The 15,121-nt window shown below is 38.3% G+C and overlaps 1 long non-coding RNA gene across 1 annotated transcript; it reads right to left on the bottom strand.

Moving 5' to 3' along the window:
- Positions 1–1,320: 1,320 nt before the first annotated feature.
- On the bottom strand, positions 1,321–14,419 carry LOC120323135. The gene is made up of 4 exons (XR_005563322.1): positions 14,338–14,419; positions 4,859–5,014; positions 1,897–1,952; positions 1,321–1,417 (listed from the first exon to the last, which is right to left on the bottom strand). It is a non-coding gene; the product is annotated as an uncharacterized LOC120323135 (long non-coding RNA).
- Between the last annotated feature and the right edge of the window lie 702 nt (positions 14,420–15,121).

Raw genomic sequence — 15,121 nt, 5'->3', positions numbered from 1 at the left:
GTCAGTACTTGAGATTAATATTCTGTATACTCTTTTTGTTTGCATGTAATGGTTGTACAAAACAAGGGACTTCACTTCTTCACTTGCTATGTCAATGAATTCAGTTTCTTCATACAAAATTCCAAGGCTCCAGGCTGCTTATAAGTTGCAATTCTTTTTTTGGTAAAGATTTAAATATTATTCTGTGATGTGACCAATATTACACAACATACTTTGGAGATGTGCCTCATTAACTGAAAACTATCTGAAGCCAAAAATGCATGTGAAATTTAACTCACAAAATGTCAGTGTAACTTCCTATAAAAGTTGGAGCAGAACTATGCACTGGGCATCTGGAGTTTAAGATCCTGTCTTTTACAGGCTCAGTTATTATGATTGCTAGATGGTTATTAGCCCCTTGTAAATGTGAACATATTAAGAACGGTGATTGCATGTGTCAAAATGTACTAATATCAGAGGCCAAATAACAAAGACAACTAAAGAAAGAAGAGCTTGGCCATTCAGAATCTCAGATTGCTCCAAATTCACAAAAATAAATACATCATAGTCCAGCCATCACCCTAGAGGAGTTTTTGTGCCTTGTTTCTTGCAGCCCCATCTACATTTAGAAATTAAATACAGAAGAAAAACATTTTGTCTGTATAGACCTAAGGGTATGTGAATAAATATCATGGTAAGCACCATGCCACAGAAACTCCTGGGCAAAAGTGGTATAAACTAACTTCAGAAACAACTTGTGTAGTCCCTTCAGATCAAGACTGTGCCAAACCTCATGAACATTCTGCTGTGCTGTGCTGGCCATCTATCAGGCTCTGAGCTGGCAGCTGGAGCCCTGTGCTCTGTACTAACTGTCCTTCATAGTCACACCCAAAAGGCATCCACTGCCTTAAAGAATCCACAGGTGAAGATACGAAACCTGATTTTTACAATACCATCATTCTGCCAATGCTTTCAAAGCCAGAGTATTATTACCATGCTCAACTTACAGTACATTTATTGCACAGTCAATTAATTACAGTGACTCATTGCAAAATTGGCATACAAGGTAAGATGGGCACAATTAACAGAAAACTTATTTTATGTGGCTTCACATCTTAATCATTTTATTTTACTGTAGCCACTTACAGTGTGATGTCAGTATAATAATCTGAATGTGGTGTACAGGACAGCCAATTCTGGTTTCTTTCATGCTCAGGAATGATGAATTTTATGCACTGTAGGGTGCACATGTCCTTATATAATAAGGAAAAACACTCTCCTCGTGAGATGGTGAACAAAGAGATTTTATTTCAAATTCAGCGCTGGTTTTATCCCTCAAAACCATGTGACTTCTTTGACCAACAAGGTTGTCTATGTCGGCGCATGCTCCCTCGGGCACTCTTGCCCTGGTACATCCCCTGTACCTTAAACACGCCCCCTACAATGCACCATGAGAAGAATAAAAAAAAAAAAAGAGAAAACAATTAAGAATAAAGGAAAATAGAACTTCTTAATTTAAATCCACACCTTGAAATTCAATCTTGAAAGCATATGTTTATGCTTGTTTCTAGAAAAATATAATGTACAAAAAAATATTTAACTTCTTTTTTTTGGCTGGGTGAAGTGCAAGTTACTATCAGATACCCTGCTATAATGATTATCTTTCCCTGAGTCCCCAAGAATATACATTAGTTTTCTAAATTATCTATTAAAAATACCTCATAAACCAGATCTCTAGAAACAAGAATTAAGAAGAAAATGAGAAACTCTGGTTTTTGTCTATGATGTGTTATAGAACTTTGGATCCTTAAAATCCAGATCAAGAAGAAATTTTACATTGCATAAATGCATGCTATTAAGCATCATGCTACAAATTAACCCTAAGAAAGATTAAGATGCAATTGCAAGAGTACATACTGTCACACTGGAAGGAGAGAGATGACTTCAGCAGCATGGAACAAGGTATAAGCTGCCTGAATGAGAACAGGAAAAGAATGTTAAACTTCCACAGATGCTGACTTTATAGCATTTTTTTAAATACTTCTCAGAGGGTAATTTAAATATTCCCTGCAGTTCACCCATGCTTCTCACTAGTCTCTTACCATTTGCTTCATTTTTTTCTTTCATTTTTGATCCTTGCTGCTTTCAAAGCTCACAGTCGCTTTTCTTTCCTGCATTCCAGTTTCCCTTTTCAAACACTAACGGGTTCTAGACACCACCTGCACATCTTCCTGTGGCTCTTACTAATCATCTGGGGTGGCACTGTCCCAAAGTTGAATTTATTCCATCTGTACTTTTTGCCACCACATGCCTTCTCTATGCAGTTGACTTCTTCATTTTCTTCATCCCTACATTTTGTCCTATACCCTACACTCCAAGTTTTTGGAGTGCATGCTCCATCTCTAGCATGATTCTAATTGAGGTTTATGAAGAACTGAGACATTCATGACCTTTCAGTTTGCCCCTATTTGCAACTGTCATTCCTGGATCACTGTGCTGCATACACTGACATAGAGGTAACCTCAATTTTTCTCATATCAAGAATAGTTTAGGCACTGGGCATCTTCATCTCTTTCCCCACCTTGTCACCTTTGGCTTGGAAGCTTCTCCCTCTTCGGAGCAGCAGCCCCAAAGCCACTTTTCTCCATTTGTTCTCGTATCAAATGTACTTAGCCATCAGTCTGTTTTCTGGAGTGAAGTTCTTCAGTTTCCTGGACTTTTGGCTTTTCTGATAGCCTGTTGAATTCATCTATGATGATGCCAGCCTTCAAGTCAATGATCAGTCTGTCCCCTGGTCTGCACATTACCTCATCTTCTTATTTTAAAATGATCAGGAGTATTGTTTCTAAATCCACCCAAAAAGCTATTATTTAATTACCATCTGCATAACACTAACTTTTGCTGCAGTTCTTTATAATAATCCTCCAGTCTTTAACAATTCTTTGACTTTCTGTTATATACGATCCATGTTACAAATGTGGATTGAGCCTTTCCCAAATTCTTTGTTCACGAAGCCTAGCCATGATGATATACCATCCATGACTTTTCTGCTCTCACCCCATCCTTCCTTTTTTTAAGCTCTGCAGCATGAGGACTGGGTCTCTCAGTGCTTCATGTTTCTCTGTCCACAGCTTCTGTTCATCTCTACGCATTGGAAGATCCACACTACTGGTCACCACCTAACAGGCCCTTCCTGTGCTCTGTTCTTACCCTTGCTCTGGAAATCCTTTAACCAATGTAACCTCCTCTAGGTCAGATTCACTTTTCTCCCTAGTTTCTCCTTATCCTTCTCTTTCTGGATGATGGACAAGCTTCCTGAGCAATGTGGTAATACATATCATGCATATAAAATAGTATTTCTGAAAATTATCATACGAGGTGGACATAAGTCAACATATCAAAACATTTTCACAATCAATATTTGTCAGTAATATTACTTGCTCTTCAAGACATATCTGATTTTAAAAAAAAAAACTTCATAGTTTTCAAAAAAACCCTGCTTTTGTTTCCTGCAGGACATAGAAACAGAGATTACAAACATTTAATAAACTTGCTGGATATGGGCAAAGGCTCACTAGTAGTTGTTGAGTGATTTCTTATTATTTCCATTAGCACCTAAATCTTGAAAAAAGTATGTTGTGAGATTTAATTATCTCCAGAGACGATACAGGTCATTTTTCTTTCATTAACTATGGAGCTGAAAAAAGCACTGTTTTTATTTATATGCACACTTCTGGGCCTAAAAGCTTGTCTCTTTAAAATCGTTAATATTAAATTCTGATCGGCCTTTGATGAGGAAAGAATTATGGGTCTACAGCAATCCTGTTAATATTTGTGTGCAATGCATATTAAAAAGAAACCTAAAAGTCTAAGAAGGTTTTGTAAGGCTTATCAGCTCTTCCTCCAGAAGTAAGATGGGATAAAATGCACAGTTCTTTTTAACCATGGAGTGTAAGTCAACAAAGAGGAAGATTGGATTATGCTTTGCAACATTTGGACTCCCCTTAAGTACGTGCAGCTGTCCTCCCTAGAACACTGAACTTTTGCAACGCAATGCATGATAGGAATCTCTGCTGTGTACACCACTAACTCTGGACCTATATTTTATGTCTGCATATCTGCTTCAACATTTAATGCACACTGCTTGCCCGAACAAATCTAATCAAGGATCAGCTTTGCTGGCAAACTTACTCTGGGTTCCCATTCAAGGAGGACATTGGGAGTGCAGCTCTGTAGCTGCTTTAGGTCTTGTTTATCACTGAGTCTTCTGTGACTAGAGCTAAGGCTCTGGCTTTATCACTCAGCCGAATTTAAAGCTGCTTGTTAAAGCTTTGTAAAGCTTGCCAAGGCAAGTCGAGTTAAAGCTCAATTAAAAATTATACATGCATTAAGGCTTTTGGCACCATATAATGACTCTTGACACACAGAATCTTAGCAATTACATTTTAAACAGGAAGAATGCTGGATCTTACTGGGTATCTTCTTTGGAAATTATAATTATAACAGTGTCACCTGCTAGGTAACTTGCAGCCATCAAGTTTATAATTTCTATTACTTTTGCTGGAAGCTGGGTTCTTCTCTCATCTCAGAGAGGCAGATAATTTCGTATTTCATTGCAAATTTAATATGCATCTTGAAATTACTTCTGAAAATGTTTTATAACAACATTCACTTTTTGCATACAAAATGCTTTCAATTGGTGTGTTTCAAAACACCAATAAACACTAATTAACTGAAACTCACAAACATAATAAATGTGAACTTTTTGTTTTGTAGAGGACAGCAGTATAAAGAGAAGTTTAGTGACTTCTAGTAGATTTCACAAAAATCCCAAATTCATTTCTCAGTCCCATTTTTACTTTACTTTAACCATTCCCACCTGTTCTGATCACTGCCATTTCACAGGCTCTTCACTCCTTTGAAGATGTTTTAATTTTCGTCCTTCTGAAATATTGCATTACTAGCAGAAAGATACATTAGTATGTTACTTCATATTACTCAGTTCCTAGGAAGTCAAACCCTTAAAAGTTGATGTCTGAGAACAAAGAACACAGAGAAAGAATGAGATATTAGAAAGTCTCTTGAGACAATCAAAAAGTCGTTGTTATCATCATCATCATCATCATCATCATCATTTTAGATAGATAAGCCCCTGTTTTGGTTCCTTATACTCTTCTTCAAGAAATAGCTTCTTTACAGAATACGCTGTTCTGATAGTTCTTCATTAATTCTGAAACGGTCCCCAAAACACGACACATTACACCAGAAAAGACAGTATGTGCCTTAACTGATCTCTGTAAAAAGTGCCTAACTTTGCAATGGTATGCTGTCAAGGCTGCAAACATTCAGTGTTTGATAGAAAAGTGTTGTCTCATATGGACTAAGTCCCTTCTCAGTTTAGTATGGAAAGCATGAATTTCCACATTCATAAGAGATTTAAAGTTGATAAGATAAGAATTAAATTGTGGTAGGAGGTTTATACAGCACTAGACCATTAGAGCTGTTCAGTTTATCAGCTTTCCTTCCCTCCTGAAGTAAAATAAAAGACCAAAATTCTACAGATGAAGGTACCATTTCTTTTTTTCAGTAGTAGAATAGATCATGCTTCCATATCATGTACATGCAATAATGCTTTTTCACAAAAAAAAAGTCAGTTTCTGGTCCAATTAGTGGTTAACACTATGTCTGAACAGAAGAGGAAGAGTTTTACATGCAGTTTCCAAATTTGCAGTGCCATCCATGAAGTGCACATGTCCCTTGTTGGTTTACACCCTGAAGCAAGAAACTTGATTACCCCTACATAATTTAGTTAACTATGGCTACAAATGTAATAAATAGACTGAATATTTTCCAGCCTGGGACGAGGTGGGGAGGGCAAGAGGCAACATTGTAAGCCAGTGATCTCCCCAGACTGATTACAGTGTACGTCAAATAGAATGACAGAGTCATAGAATCATTTAAGTTGGTAAAGACCTTTAAGATCAAGTCCCAACCATTAACCTACGTCAGAGACTGAAATGGTTAATGATTTATGCATTTGAGGATTGCCAAGGGACTTTTGCAGGTTTCTGCAGGACTTTTGCATTAGACCTCTGATGGCCCATCAAAGCCCACACCCCCCCCCTCACCAATCTCGAAAGGCAGGAAAAACCCTTTTGCCAGGCCCCTCATGGAAATTCAGCACAGACTCAGGAGATGTTGGAGGCTCGTGGCATGGTCTGTGACACTAACCATGGATATAGTAACTCATAACTTCTTTGAGTGTGGACGCTTCCCTCCTTCACCCTCAATGGATCGAGGCCTCCACTTCAACTGACAGACATGGAAGCTGCAACTACCAAGTGTCATCGCTGGACCCCGTGGGTGGTGACTATATACATCTGTCCACTCAGCTTTTCTTTCTCTTACTCTCCCTTACCCTTATCCTGTCTTTCCTTTCTCTCCCTTACACATTTTCCCCCCAGGGGTAATCCCTATGATAGATAACATGGATGACAACACCCAAAATGCTAAAATTAAAAAAAAACTGTTGAAATAAACCCTACCTATATATGTTTTCAAACACCGATTATTCAGTGTCATTTCACTCTAATCCACCCCAAAGGAATTATTGATGAGAATCTGGGTTACCCCCCTCCCCTTTTTCTGGGGTGGGTCGTAACAACCTAAAACTGCCAAGTCCACCACTAAACTGTGGCCCAGTGTGCCACACCTATGGGTCTTTTGAATACCTTCAGGAATGGTGAATCCACCTCTTCCCTGGGCAGCCTGTTCCAGTCTTTGGACATCATTTCTGTGAAAAAATTTTGCCTATCCAACCTATATGTCCCCTTGTGCAACTTGAGACCATATATGCTCTTGTCTTATCATTTGTGACTTGGGAGAACCTCCTTTCAGGTAGTTCTAGAGTGATAAAGTCCCCCTGAGACTGCTTTTCTCCAGGCTGAACAACCCTAGTTCTTCAGCAGTTCTTTATAAGATTTGTGCTCCAGACCCTTTAACAGCTTTGTTGCTCTTCTTTGGACACATAAAAAATTTTATTCAAAATCTGCTGCCATTTGACATCAGCAAGTGGTCACCAAACCATTGATGCCCAGCCACTCCCTCAGTAATATTCCCCTGCCAACATTCCCGTTCTGTATCTGTAGTGGGATGAATAATATTTAATAACTTCACTGATGACAGACAGTGGGATTGAGTGCACCCTCAGCAAGGTCTCAGATGACAAAAAGTTGAGTGGTGCAGTTGATGTGCTTAAGGGAAGAGATGTCATTCAGAGAGACATTGGCAGACTGGAGGACTGGTTTCTTGTGAACCTCATGAAGTCCAAAAAGGCCAAGTGCAAGATGCTTCAGCTGGGTGGGGGAAATCCTGGCTGGGGGATGAACTGGTTGAAAGCAGCCCTGTTGGGAAGGACTTGGGTATACTGATGGACAAAAAGTAGGATGTGAGCTGGCAATGTGCACTTGCAGACCAGAAAGTCAACTATATCTCAGGTTGCACAAAAGGAATCATGGCCAGCTGGGTGAGGGAGGAGATTTTCCTTCTCTACTCTGGTCTGAGGAGATCCCACCTGGAGTACTGCTTCCATTTCAGTACTTTAAGGGGGCTTATAAAAAGGACATAAAGAGGCTTTTTATCAACATCTATAGTTATCAACAGGACAAGGGGTAAAGGTTTGAAATGGGAAGAGAATAGATTTAGATAAAAGGAAGAACTCTTTTATGATGATGGTAGTGAGACATTGGAACAGGTTGCCCGAAGAAGCTGTCGATGCCATTCACTGGAAATGTTCAAAGTCAGGCTGGACAAGTTTTTGAGCAACCTGATCTACCAAAAGTTCGTTCTGCCCATGGTGTGTAGGCTGGGACTTTTAAATGTCCTTTTAAAGGTCCTTTTAAACACCCCTTCCAGCCAAGTAATTATATGATTCTGTGATATGTTACCCTTTTCCTCTTGTGAAGCACAATTCAAGACACAGTTTGAAAACAAGCCTAATGAATCATATTATGAAAATTAACTGGCAAGAGATTGTATTTTTCTTGGTTGCCTGTACTACATCCAGTACCTCAGTGGCTGGGGCAAGAAAATTATTATCGCGATAAGAATGACTGAGGTGAAGCTTAATTTTAAGACAGCAAATCATAAAATCTCTTTTAGAGGACCTGCAAATCATTTAATGGCAGTGAATTCAGACAAGTAAATACCACGCTGCTTCAGAGGTTATTGAGGTTATATTGGTCAAAAAGGGTTTGCCAAAACTATTTTAAATTATCTAGCCCTGGCTATTGATCAGCTGCAGGAGTCTTCCATAGACTGCTGAAAATGCGTGGCATTGCCGTAAGCAGATGTTATGGCAGAGGGATAAGCTAGTGTACAGACATTTTAACCTGGAGGGAAACCTTGATTATTTTGTGTGGCCAGCTATGAATACAAATTGCAGCACTGTGATTGCTGCTATGGGGAAAATTCAGTCCACCTTGGCCAGACCCAGTACATTTGGCGTCAGAAGAGTAGTTATCCACTGACCTGGCATTTCAAACTGACTTGTCCCTTCTTCTAAAATTTTTAGCTGATCTAAATTTATTAGTGATAACTCACTTTCATACTATATTTTCACAGAAGGACATAGAGTAAAGTAGCCAAACTTTCCAAGTATTTAGAAAAATAAGACCCAATTAGGACTTCTCTACAATCACAAGAGAAACTGTTGGATTTTGAAGCTTTCTTCAAAAGGTAGGAACAGTGTACTGACTGTATTTGGAGCTGCTTGGTTCTCATTTTCTAACCTGATTTTAGCTTTCAAAGGAAGCAAAAAACCCCCAAGATTAGGTAAGCTGCCTGCTTCAGTTTAGCAAGGTTTTTCCTCATCAAAGTTTGGTTTAATTCATCAGTCTTGATACTGCATACAAACACAGTTGATGTCATTAAAAATATTCCATTTCTAAAAAAAAAACTATCTCCCCTTGCCTTCAGGAAGCAGAACTGAATATCTGCCCCTTTGTAAAGCAAATATTTGTTAATCTTTGATTTTAAATTACTGGAAAGAGTCCTCTGACTCATCCTCTTACAGAGATCATTCTTCACGAAATATCATAATACAACCAAAGTACATTCCACAATGCAAATAGAAGGTTACATTACCCTAATACTGATGACGGTTTACCTCAAAGAGCAATTGTATAGTACAGTATGTAACTTTTTTTTTCTACAGGAATATCTCAAGTAAACACCCTTAGATCTAAAATAAATAATGTTGAATGTTAGTCTACCTATAACTTCCCAGTATTTAACAGGTTTTGCTTCAGCTCCAGAAGTAATTTCAAAAAAAAAAAAAAAATCAGATCTTTATGGATATGGTTAAGTGCTTATCCTGGGAAAATTAAATTAAACCTCTGTCAAATGATGAAAAGTTTGGTTCACCTAATTGAGCATCTAGTGAGTATGGATGGATTTAAGCCACTCACAGAAATTTTGTTTTTCAAAGCCTTACTCTTTAACATCCATTCAAATGGAGAAAGAAACACATTGAAATTATGTATAGGCAAGCTTTTGAAAGAAAGGTTAGAAATAGAATTCTGATCTCTTCAGGAGGTTTCACTTCAAACTCTTGTGTCCTATATTGATAAGTGTAATTATTGCCAAAATACCCTGGCCCACTTTTGATTCATACAACTGCTTCTTATTTCTCTGGGCTTTTCTGTACAATATTGTGTACATTCACTAAGAAGCTGTGCTCTTCACAAGCTTTACCATTACTCTGATCAAACCAGCATGCTGGTTTTTTCCCTCTGGAATATTCAACTGGAAACTAGATATTGCTTTTTTACCATTAAAATGTCAAGCAACCAGGGGAAGGGGTGGATAAAATTTTGGACTCTTTCCAGATTACTGAAAGCTTTAAACCCTTGACCTTGCTCCGTTTGATAATATGCCTCTATGAATTCTTCATTTTAACAGTGTTGCCAAGGCCTGAAATGGGCACTTTAGTCTTTTATACTCATTATTACACACCAATAAAGATCTGGACCCATCTTGTCTTTTGGGTTAGGATAAAGGAAGAAATTCTTGTAAAGTAAAAAGTCAGATATTTTTGTCCTAGAGATCTCATTTTGTGGAAACCCACAGGCTTTTAGACAAAGGATTTTGAATGACGAGATTGTGTCCAAAGAAAGTTTCCAGCCAGTTTTTCACACCACACAGCTTGGTCACGTTCCGTTACTAAGACTTCATGTGGCTATCTATACTTGTTTCCTTCAATTCCACATTAAAAAAAAAAATAATAAAAAAAGCCCCCTTGTACAGCAAAACCCTGATTTGACCATGCCTTTTTGAAGTTTGCACTAGCTTTTTGCCTTCAAAACATTTTGTTCTGCCTTCCCCTTCCTTTTAAATCACTACACTTTGTGATCCTGACTACATCCATACCCTAATCCCTTCTTGCATCACCCTACTGCTTTTGTTTGTTCAGGATTTTTTTACTGTTTCCTTTGTCTTGAACCAGGTGTTTTCATTTAATGCTTTTATACCATTATCCATTTATCCTATGCCCACACTGGATTTGAAGATGTGATTGAAGGACATGGAGGCATGCTCATACAAGCCCTAATCTACCTGGTTGTGTTATGAGGTTTTTCCCTTCAGTGCAAACCTGTCAGTGATTTGAGTGACATGCTTAAGATGTGACTCTCTTCACCCTGAAGTCTATGAGGCTACTTTCTCCCCTATATTGCTTCCAAAATTATCCATTTTAGTGCTAGCACAGATATGTACATATATATGTATCCCAAAGTGTGCCAGTCACCCTAATTCTGGCTGCATAGATTCAGGTACAGTGTATTTTTAGTCCAGAGTAATATGTGCCTTATTTCATTGAAATGGTTGTGTTCCTCAACACAAAAGAAAAAATTGACTCTGTGTCCTGCTTCCACATGATTCCAGATTATTGGCTAGGATTCCTTTAGTTCTATAGATACTTCTGAAAGTAATTTGATGAAAAAATAAGCTTTTTTTCTATTTTCAGAAGAAATCAGATACTACACACTGGTCACCGATGTCTACTCTTTCTGAGTTTCAAAACATTTGGTAGGTGGAGTAAGACATAGGTGTGAACCACTACTGGGCAGACAAACTGGATCTTTGATGTGATGAGTTGTGTAGACAGTAAGTTGTGCTTCATCTTCTCCCAGTAACTGGTATCGTCTCAGGCATGGGAGTATTTTCACACAGAAATGTGAAACACTAAATCTAAATAAATTTATATTTGCTTTACTATAGAAGACAATTTCTTTCCTGTGGCACTGATGTGGGCTTTCACTTGACTTGGATTGTTTAGCTATAACAAAGTTCAAAAAACTCAACACTGTTAATCTAAGGTTCAAATAAAACAATCGTAGACTTTCTCAGAATTTCCCATCTCTGAGGACTTTCATTGATCCTTTTCCACAAATTATTCCATAACACGTACTGAACCTTTGTCCTTTTATCAAAATGAAATAATAGTAAAAAAATTAAACACACCATCTTCTCCTCTCCAGCTTGCAATATAGCCCAGCAATATACTTTTACAGCTTCCCAGTGCTAAAAGGTATAATGCTTTCTTTGTGGTCTCTCCCAGAGCAGAACCTTAGTCTTTGAGACCTCAGTCCTATGCTTTTGTTTGATCTTTACTAAATAAGTCAACCAGTATTATGTTTGGACTTTTCTCCACATATTACTCTTATATGCAAGAAGGGCTGCAGCTGCTCTCAGGTGTCTTGTACCCTTTCTTATATTTTGTTATAATATTGACAATAAATGACACACCACGGACTAGGAAGAATTTTCAGAGATGGAAATGGGCTTTAAATGAAGTGATTGGAAATGACTTATGTATTGAATGTTATTGTTCTCATTGATTTTAAGAATCTCTGCCAGCTTATAAAGATGGAAAAACAAACAATAACAAACCCTTTCCATTTTCTCTAGGGAAAGGAATAGAGAACTGTGAGAGTGCCAGTCTCCAAGTCCCCTGCTGGCAATAACAGTTTGAAATTCTTGTTCCATTTGGGGAATGCTTGCCTCCCAGATAGACTTAAAGCCTCTTGTACTCAGAGAGTTCCTCTGTATTTAAGATGCTTCATTTCTGTTGTTTGCCTCACACACAGACAAATGATCTGCAGTTTTGAGCTGCAGTTTTCACACTCCTGAAAAGAAGATTATGCTAATATTCCCTTTAGAGTAATCTGTAGACAACTGAAATTGTTCTTCCTAGCATTTTTCCTGACCACAGCTGCTTCCTCAACTAACTTCTTCTGCTTCTTTTATTCTGTGTTAAGGTTTTCCTTTAATGTTCACAGTTCAGAGTAGCATTCTCAGATTACTGTGCTGAACAGTTAGACTAGGCACACTTCTTATGAAACATATTTCTCCAAGGGATATTTGCTGGAGCAAAAGCATTATGATGGCAACAACCGTACTCCATGCTACTCCTAGGCTTTCTTCTTTTGGGGGGGATTTTTTTCCTAGGTATGCTTTCTTTTATAGAATTAGCTGTGCAATACCCATTTTCGCTGTTAATACTAATAGGAACCACTTCTGGCAGCACACTCTTTTGTACATCGGTCTGAAGTTTAAAAATAATTTGATAATCTATTTCCTTTCATGCTCTTATGGACAACATGATTGTGGTGCTATTGGCACTTTTCTCAATTTTGTGCATACAGGAGTTTTTACAAACTCCTGCATCATTATATTTCTTACAAAATTTAGATACATGCTGATCATTGTCTTGGCTCCAATATCCTCCTGAGCAGTTGTTAGAGCTCTGTCTTTTTAAATTAGCTTCATTTGCATGAGATATTTCATGTTTATTTTTTTAAACCAGTCTTGTTGCTTTGGAGTTGTGCCCACACGTTCTGGTCTGGACTGTTTCTGATGCCTGCCCAACTTCTTTGCTTTTTCTTTCACTCCTTTTCTCTTCCCCCAGTTCTTTTGTTCCAGACTGAATCAAAGTCTGGTCCTCTTTCTAGGTTACTGATCAGTTTTTAATTCTTAAATAAAATCACTAGTTTTTTGTAGTTTCATTAATTTTAAATATAACACCCTCAAAGACTTTGTTGCTACATAAAATATAAAAATAGTCCTTAAACTTTTTCTGTGGTTTCAGCTAGCTTCCTGTTTAACTGCTGTGCCCATCAAGTGTGCCAGAGTTAGCCATTTGGTAAAGATATGGTTGATAATCAAAATATCTTTTGATTCTTGCAGATACAGAGTGCCTCACCAGTAAAAGTTTTCCACCTTCCCTCCCTCCCTACGTTTTTTGGTTATTGCCCACTTCAGCTTTTCATTCTGGCAGTTTTCTTAGCTCCATTAATTCATTGCCCTGTGGGATTAAGCAGCACACAGTGTTTCTAGTGCTTTATCCTCTGTGGGCTAAGCTCCCTGTCTGAAGCCAGGATGAAAATTCCTGTACTCAAACTGCCCAGCTGTGGATGCAGCCAGTCTCCTTGCTGTGGTGGAGACCCTGTAACTTCAAAATGGGTAGTGAAGAACAAGATACCAACTTCAGGCTGGTGCTACAGTTTTAGTGGTGAGCGCTAAAGGTTTCAGAAATGTCCCAGGCTTCCTCCCTGCAGGGTGCAGCATCAAAGTATCTCACTTAGGACATCAGTAGCCACGTCAGTAGATTCACGGAGAGAAAATATGCCAGGGGAAAGACTGTGGCAACACTCTGGTCTTGCCTTTGATGGCTGTTGCCTCCACATCTCTTTCTCTGTGTTGAGTGCTGTCCCCAATGATTTATTCTCATTGTCACTGGGATCCCAATGAAGACCCTTAGTTCCACATGCAGGGCCCTTTCATGGCCCTCAGATAGGAAAGTAACCACAGCAGAGCCAGCTTTCTCCCTTGCAGCTGACTGAGAGCGAGCTTAGAAGGGAGCGGTGAACTGCTTGTAAGAGTGGAAGAGACACAACAGAGCCAAAGCTTCAGACAAACCCCCAGTGTCTGCTGCACTGCTCACTGACTCCCTGCACGGGCATAACTTTCTGTCTCCTCTTTCCATCACCTTCAGCAATACCAGTTATTACATTAACCTCCTCCCAGCCAGCAGCACTGGTTTTCAAGCCATGTGTGACCTGCAAATACTGTAATGAGCAACTGCATTTCTAAGAGTTCCCTCAGGTGAAGTAGGGAAGGTTTGCATAGCAGCACTGTGCTCAGTAGGTTCAGTCTTTTCAGCTGCCTAATTCCCTTCCCCAAAGCAATGCAAATGTAAGACTTGGAAGAGTTAGTCTCCTTGTCCTTTGTTAGAAAGACTTCACAGAAAGAATATTTGATCACTTTAGAATTATGCATTGCATCAAGCTAGTGCTTTACCTGAATCAGTAGATTGTGTTGTATCTCTTCATATCTTCCAACATATTTCTCTGCAGAGCACGGTCTCTTTGTTCTCTTGTTCTTTGGTTTTGGATATATAATAAAAACAAACAGCTTTTAATAAACAAACATGTTAAACAACTATGATTAAATAAAAATAAATATAAATTATGTACTTCTCTCCAGACTAGAAGCTGAGAGGTAGGAAAAGAATTATGTGTTATCTAGATTGTTGAATCAATGAGAAGAAATATTCTTCCTCAGGAAGTTTTTCATTGTATTTCTGTATTTCAAATACTTGTAGAAATAAGAAGATAGAATGAGTTATTTCATTAACAGAGATCCAAGGAAGATTACCTCCTTTTTAAATTATGAGACTAGTAAATTAGATTAGCTCAATTGGTAAGAGCATGATGTTAATAACACCAAGGTTGTGGGTTCAATCCCTGTATGGGCTATTCATGCAAGAGTGGAACTCAGTGATCCTTCTGGATCCCTTTCAACTCAGAATATTCTGTGATATCTGTGAAACTTGTCTGTAGATTTCAGATTATTGCTTAAATGTCAAGATAAAATCAGTGAAATATCGTTGAGTATACCATGATATCTTTTTAAATCACACTTATTTTGGGGGTTAGAAAGCCACTTACTCTCTCTGCTAAGGGAACTCCTTTACACAAAATAGATAAAATTAGGTTCACGTGTCTTTATCAGGCAACATATCTGATCTTATAAAATAGTCCATGAGAAATACTTAGGTTTTTTTCATCAAGTTTGTCTGTAA

This window comes from Pipra filicauda, unplaced genomic scaffold (assembly GCF_003945595.2).
Source record: "Pipra filicauda isolate LSUMZ 115617 unplaced genomic scaffold, ASM394559v2 scaffold108_size2327098_pilon, whole genome shotgun sequence".
Classification (NCBI taxonomy): Eukaryota; Metazoa; Chordata; class Aves; order Passeriformes; family Pipridae; genus Pipra; species Pipra filicauda.
Note: the sequence above shows the minus strand (reverse complement) of the source record. Positions and strands in the feature narration are given on the sequence as shown.